The sequence below is a fragment of the Heliangelus exortis genome, unplaced genomic scaffold (genome assembly GCF_036169615.1).
Source record: "Heliangelus exortis unplaced genomic scaffold, bHelExo1.hap1 Scaffold_132, whole genome shotgun sequence".
NCBI classification, from domain to species: Eukaryota; Metazoa; Chordata; class Aves; order Apodiformes; family Trochilidae; genus Heliangelus; species Heliangelus exortis.
The window spans coordinates 307,536-314,347 of NW_027285951.1; the positions used below are offsets into that span (position 1 = coordinate 307,536).

General features: G+C 60.7%; 1 long non-coding RNA gene across 1 annotated transcript; it reads right to left on the minus strand.

The window, feature by feature from the left end:
* Positions 1-5,087: 5,087 nt before the first annotated feature.
* On the minus strand, positions 5,088-6,175 carry LOC139790710 (uncharacterized). Its single transcript, XR_011723589.1, has 3 exons — positions 6,087-6,175; positions 5,444-5,829; positions 5,088-5,134 (listed from the first exon to the last, which is right to left on the minus strand). It is a non-coding gene; the product is annotated as an uncharacterized lncRNA (long non-coding RNA).
* Between the last annotated feature and the right edge of the window lie 637 nt (positions 6,176-6,812).

Sequence of the window (6,812 nt, forward strand, 5' to 3'; positions counted from 1 at the left end):
TGCTGGTTGTGACATCTTTATTTTCTTTTTCTGCAGACGTTCACATTCCTTTGGTATCTCGTTAGCCTTGGCAGTGTCTTAAGAACAGGACCTATGCTTTTAATTATCTCTGAGACAGAAGTTAGTCTTGCTAGGGCCTTGTTTTGTTCACACTGTTTCAGTGGAAAAATTCCATGTCTCAACTGCTTTGCTTAGCCCCACATTCACTTCTTACTCGGTTCAATTCTTTTCCTGAATTTTACTGGTTAGGAATACAAATTCATCATCAGCCATTACACTCTTCTTCCTCTGCAGGGCACCACCCAAAACTGCACACAAAGCTGGAGCTCCACAGCACTGCTCAGACTCAATCTGCATGAGAATCCTCAAACCACAGACAGCTCTGTTTTTTCCCCAAAGTCTCTGAGGGAAGCTGCCACTGAGCAGCCTGACTGGGACACTGCAGGGATACACAGTGTTCTGCCTCTACAATCACAGGAGAGGTGAGAAAATGGAGCCTGGAGAACTCCTAGGATTCTGTGATGCCTTGAGCCCAGGATCGGTCCCAGGATCAGAGCCCAGGTCCCATCCAACAGATTTCACCACATGCTGTACTTTCCCAACACCACATTTTATTTGGGGACCTTTTTGACCTGTTGGGAGCTGTCCCAGAGGCCAGGAGGCTGCACCTCCTGCTGCTCTGATGAGACAAGGAAAGCAGCTCTGGCTCAGCTCTGCCCTGCCCAGCTGTCCCAAGCCACCTGGGCCCACCCGGTGACGCTGACCCTGCCCAGCAAGGCTGGAACCTCCTGTAGCCTCTTGGGCAGCTGGTGATGGATCCATTGCCAAACAGCCTCCAACAGGGTATCTTGTTTGGGTGTCTGAATCCAGCTGCTCTAGGTCTCTGTGGGAGAGTTCAAAAACTCTGCAGACACCCTGGTGACCTCCTGGAAGTGACAGAAGAGGAATGCAGCAGCTGCTTCTCACAGCTTGGGAGAGCTGGAATCAGTTGGGAGTCTCCGGGTGCTGATGCAATTCCTCACCTGTAGGTGGGCTGGAAGAACTCAGCACCAGCTGATGATGCCCATGACACTGAGCAGGAACTGCTGCGAGGAGCAAACGTTCCTCATCATCATCCTCAGCTGTGCCCAGGACTGCCCTGGTGTAGCTGTGCTTGGTGACCAGGCTCATCATTTCAGGTGAAACACCCTCCATTTTACACTCTGCCTTCTTCCTGCAGCTGCCAAACAAAGCCCTGAAGACAAAGCAGTGCTAGGGTTTAAAAGAGCTTTTTGCTGAGGTAAACCCTGACTCCCTTCTGCCCTCTGCCTCCTGGCATCACCAACCTAAAGAAGGGGAACCTGGCTGTCCAACAAGCTGGGGCCAGGGCACTCACAGGGCTCAGCTGATGTGCAGGTAGCAGGAGAGGCCAGGACAAATGCTGTGTGCTCTGCAGGCTCTGGGTGCTGCCTGTGCAAAGGAGGTCATGGCACGGGGCTGCTGCTTCCATCTTTGTTCCCACGCTGCCATCTGCACCAGGAGCCCTTAGGTCAGGGACAATTTCTCAAGGCCATCTTCCCACCAGGACCTTCGGCCCAGTGCAGCCACTTCCTCCTGCTGGGATGACATTAGGGAGGTTTAACTGGGAGAGCCAGGGCACAGGAGAGTTCTGGGGGCACTCGTTTGGACAGGGACAGTCGGGCACAGCCCGGGGGTGCACATGAGGGAACAGCAGCCGTGACGGGGCGGTGGTGAAAGTACCATCTCCTGATGGGGGCAGCAAGATTGTCCTTGACCCATCTCATCATCAGCAGAAGCACAGGCCTGGGAAGGACCATCTTGATCTCTTCGGCTCCCTCACACTCTGCAGGATGTGCAAGGTCTGAGCTGCTAAGGACCTGACTGAGGGATCAGGGTCATACTCCAAGCTATTGATGGCTGCAACAGAAAGAAAGCGAGCAGTGGTGAAACCCTGCTGTCTGCACAGCCCCTTCTGTGCAAGCCCATCCCTCTCTTTACCTGACTAGGAGGAGCAGCTGGGACCAAGGGAGCAGCTGGAAGCTGCTGCTCAGGAATCCCAGGCTCCCAGACTGGGTTGGGCTGGAAGGGATCTTCTTAAGGATCGCCTATTCCCAACCCCCCACCTCGGGCAGGGACACCTCCCACTTGGCCGGGGAGCTCCAAGCCACAGCCAGCCTGGCCATGAACACTTCCAGGGATGGGACAGTCACAGCTTCTCCCTCCCTCCTTTCCCCGCAGCAGCGGAGCCAGGAATGGCAGCACCCTGCCCAGGCTCTCTCCCCTGCCCCACCAGCACCCTCTGACCCTACTCACCATCCCACACAACCTCCAGTGTCTGTTTGGATCGATTCCTCCCCAGGTGCCGCACAGCAGTCCCTGTGCACAGAGCTCCCGTCAGACCTCCCCCTCCCCAGCACTGCGGCAGCACAGCCCCCGGCCTGGCCAGCTCGGCCGCACGCCCTCCTGCCCAGCACTCTGCGGGGATGGCCCCGGGCAAGTCCCCGAGGGCGCTGCTGACACTGAGCCAGGCGGCCACCAAGGCCACTGAGGCCTGGGCAGGGCAGGGCAGGGCAGGGCAGGGCAGGGGGGGCAGCGGGAGGCCAGGGCCCTGCCCAGGACAGCCACAGGGCTGCTCCTGGTGCCAGGGCAGTGCCGGGGGCTGGGGCCGGGCTGCCAGAAGAGGGTCCCCAGGGGCTGTGGCTCACCTATGAACCTGATGGCCTCTGTTCTCACGCCAGCCTGAGAGTCCCACAGGTAGTGCAGGCTGAAGCACACGTAGTCTTCCACCCTGCTCCTGTCCTGCTTCAGCTGGAGAGTGCCCGAGGTCACGTCATGGGGCTGGCACAGACCATTCCCCATCTGCCAGAGCAGTCCCTCTGCCCATCCCACCCCTTCCCCCCCAGGCCATTCCTTTCTGCCAGCCAGGAGCCCCGGGGGGCTGAGGTGCAGCCAGAGCCACAGGCTCTCAGAGGGGGTCTGGGGGCACTGTGACCCCTCCGTGCTGCTGCCAGGGCCCAGGTGGGCTGGGGGCTCCTGCAGCACCCAGGGGCTGGGGGGAAGAGGGGCCTGCAGAAGAAGCCCTGGCTGTGCCTTGGGGAAAGGGGAAAGAAGGGGGACTGAGCTCCAAGCTGTGCATTCTGCTCTGGATCAGGGACAGCCAGGAAGAGCTGCACATCCACACCCTGGGCACATGGAGCATCCATCCCCTGCCCAGCCCAGGCCCTGGCACCTGGGGCTTGTCCTCACCAAAGTCTCTCCAATCATCCAGTTCTTCCCCTTCTTGATCACCCTCTTGAGCTTCCTCCAGCCCAGGAACTTGGCACAGATGAGGAGGGTTTTGCCAGAGGCCTGCAAAACAGCAGCAGGTGGGAGCTGGCACCACAGCTCAGAGCAGGAGACCTGTCGTCCCCCTCCTCTGGGCAAGGCTGCAAACTGTCCCCAGCTACTTCTGGGAAGAGGCAGCTGGGGACAGAGCCTGAACGCCCGGGCTTCAACGCCCGAGGCAGGGACACGGGGCAGCCACCACCTCAGCTATGGCACTCTCACAGCCAGCACAAGAGAAATGGGCAAGAGCTGCTGAGCTGCTGCTGCCAGGGCTGGGGCAAAGGGAAGGAAGGGCAAAGCAGGTGCTCAGCTTTCAACTCTCTACCTCAGCCACACTCCTGCTCTCAGCATTCATGTGCAGGAAGAGCGAGACCACGACCCCGCGTATCGCCTCCTTCATCTCTGCCTTGTCTCTGCTCACCACAGCCTTCATCGTGTCCCCGAAGAGGCTGAGGGAGAGCTCTTGCACCTGGCTGGACTCCTGGGAGGAAAGAAGACAGTGTGACTGCACAACAGCCTCTCCCCAGCCACGGTGACCACAAGCATTAACGTGGTCAGCGTGAGGGGAGGTGCTCTGGGGTTGCTGGGCTCGGGGCACCTATCTAGAGGCCGAGGCCAAGGAGAAGCCATGCTGGGTGCAGAGCCCAGCAGAGCCCTCCCAGCAGAGCCCAGGGCCATGAGGAGGGCAGCAGTCCTGCCCAAGTGCTGCCCGTGGGGCTGGGCTGGAGGGCAGCTGTCCTTGTCCCTTGCCCCTCTGCGGGATCAGGTCCCACAGCAGCCTTACATCACCAAAGAGGGGTGGGAGCTTCTGTGCCAGCAGCAGAGCGATGGGGCTGGCCTCTTTCCTCTTCAGCTGACCCATCATGGTCTGGAAGAAGAGCAAGGCCTCCATCCTGATGTCTGTGGATGGATCCTTCAGGCACCTCAGGATCCTGTCCAGCAGAGATCTGCCCCGCATTTCTCTTGCCTGGAGGAAACAGAGAATTTCTGTGAGGGTGGAGCAGTGGAGGAGCAGCCTGGCACAAACGCCCTGTGTGCTGAGCACCAGCCTCCCCCCCGGCTTCCCGGCAGGCGCTGCGCATGCCGATGGGGATGAAGGAGAGAGCAGGACAGCAAAGGCTCTGTGGCCCCTGCTCAGCCACCCCTCTCTCTGCTGACAGCCACCTCCTTCCTCTCAGCCAGGCCCAAGCCAGCGCGTTACCCCTGCCCCAGCCCCAGGCTGCCAAGGCGGCTCCGCCTGACTCCGCCTCGCTCACCATCTGCGGATCTCCTGACAGTGCCACCAAGCCCTCGAGTGCCCGCAGACGGATTGTCTGACTGCCATGCCTCAGGTAGGCGTGGAGGAGGCGCAGGTCACTCCAATCCTTTCCCAGGCCCTGGCAGCCCAGCAGCTGAAAGAACAAAAGCGGTGAGAGACGGGCAGAGCTGCGGGACCCTGGCACTCTGCAGCTCCTGGTTACGCTGCCAGCTCGGGGGGGGGGCAGCCCCTCCAAGGGACAGCCCTGCCTGTGGACACGTGGGGGTGCTGAGCACTGCCCCAGCAGGGAGGGCTGGATGGAGGGCCCAGGGACTGACTGGCAGCAGAGCCCTCTGTCCCAGCTCCAGGGACTGGCATCCCACCCGGCGGCAGCCGCCTGTGCCAGAGGGACGGCTTCAGGAGCATCTGGCAGAGGCACTGCTTCCCACCAGGCTTACCTCACTATAGAAAGTCATGGCATAGTTCATCTGCCATTCCCTCCTCTGAGCAAGAATCTCCTTCACGTGCTGGAACAGGAAGGCTTGCTGCTCAGCCGGGCTCTTCCTCATCTCTCTGGGCAGGGCAGGGCAGGGCAAGAAAAGCAGTGCTGGCAGTGAGCAGGGCAGGCAAAGCCTTGCTGGGATTGCCCTGCCCAGCCCAGCCAGGACAGCCCAGGCCAGGACACGCCTTTGCCCCCAGCCACAGCCTCCACACCACTTGCTGACAGCGCCCTGCTCTCTCCCCAGGCAAGGAGCACCCCTCGCCACTCGGATCGCTCCCTGGCCAGCGCTGCGGCTGCAGCCCGGGGCCTGGGTGCCTGGGGACTTTTCTGCCCCCGGGGATAGGGCTGCTGAGGCACTGCTGGCTACAAAGGGCTCTCACCTGGCCAGCAATCTGACTCCTCTCTCCAGGGTCTCTGCTCGCAGCATCATGTCCCAGCCGCCCTGCTTCTGGATGTTCTGGACATGCCCTTCACAGCCAGCAGCGTGCAGCAGAACTTTAATGCCCTCCACTGCCAACCTGTGTGCAGAGCAAGGTCCAGTTACACACAGAGCAGGGGCCCTGGCCCAGGGCCCAGGGGAATGGCAGGGGAAGGGGATGGCGCACCCCAAAGGGCCGGGTTGATCAGCCCCAGGCTGCTTCTGCTCCAGGATCACTGCAGCCAGGGAAAGTTTGTAGAGCAGGGTCATGAGGAGCCTGGGGAAGAGCCCTTCCAGGATCCTCTGACAGCGGGGCCGCTGGCTGAGCCTGTACAGGACCTGGCTTGCCTGCAGAAAGACACAGGGACAGCTCTCAGTGCAAGGAAGCTGCTGGGGCATATTTGTCCTTGGGGAACTCACGGGGCAGCCTTGGGGGGCTGGAACAGGGGGGTTGGTGCAGGGCAGGTCCCTGCTGGCCCCCAGGGGCTGTGTCCACAAGTGCTGCAGGAGGGGGCTGTTGGGGGCAGGCAGGAGGGGCTGTGTCTCTTTTCCTGGGGAGCCATCAACAGCCCTGAAGGTGAGCAAGGCCTGCTCTGCTCACTCACAGATGGGATAGCACAGTTTGGTCTCCAGCCCTGGATCACACCCAGCAGCCTGTCAAGGACTGTCTCAGCAGTGCTGGGCAGGGACAGCAGCATCTCCCACATGGCCAGCGCAGCGCTGCAAGCCAGAACACTCTGTTAGCAGGGCTGCCTTGGCCACTGTGCTGTGCCTGGGCTACGGAGCAAGTCCCCAGGGCTCTTGGGGCTCATACTTGTCACAGGAGGGACTGATCCTCAGCAGGCTCCTAACTGTTGCCTCGGGGCAGCACTCGCTCAGCAGCCCGAGCACTGATCTCAGGACGAACTGCCCTGCTTCTGTGCACACCTCTTCCACTTTTCTGTGGATGCACCTCAAGAGTGTTTCTGCCTGGAGAGAACAGAGGGGAGGATGCTGCTGCCACTGGGCTTCAGCCATCCCCTCAGGTGCCACACACAGGGAGGGGCCCCTCCCAGCAGCACAAGGCCCAGGCTCCCTGGCCAGGTCCTGGTGCTCCAGTCCCAAAGATGCAGCCCAGAGCTTGGGCCAGCTCTCTCCCCTCCCTGTCTCCCTCTCTCTTTCTCTCCCTCCCTCCCTCTCAGGCTGCAGCTGGAAGATTTTGCCCATTGTCCTTTCAGTCCAGGGAGTGGAGGTGCCAACACAAGGACTGAGACCAGAGATACCCACAGAGTATCCAGGACAGTGGGAAGGGGTGTCAGGGGAACTGGAGCTTGTCTGGACCTGAGGCTCCT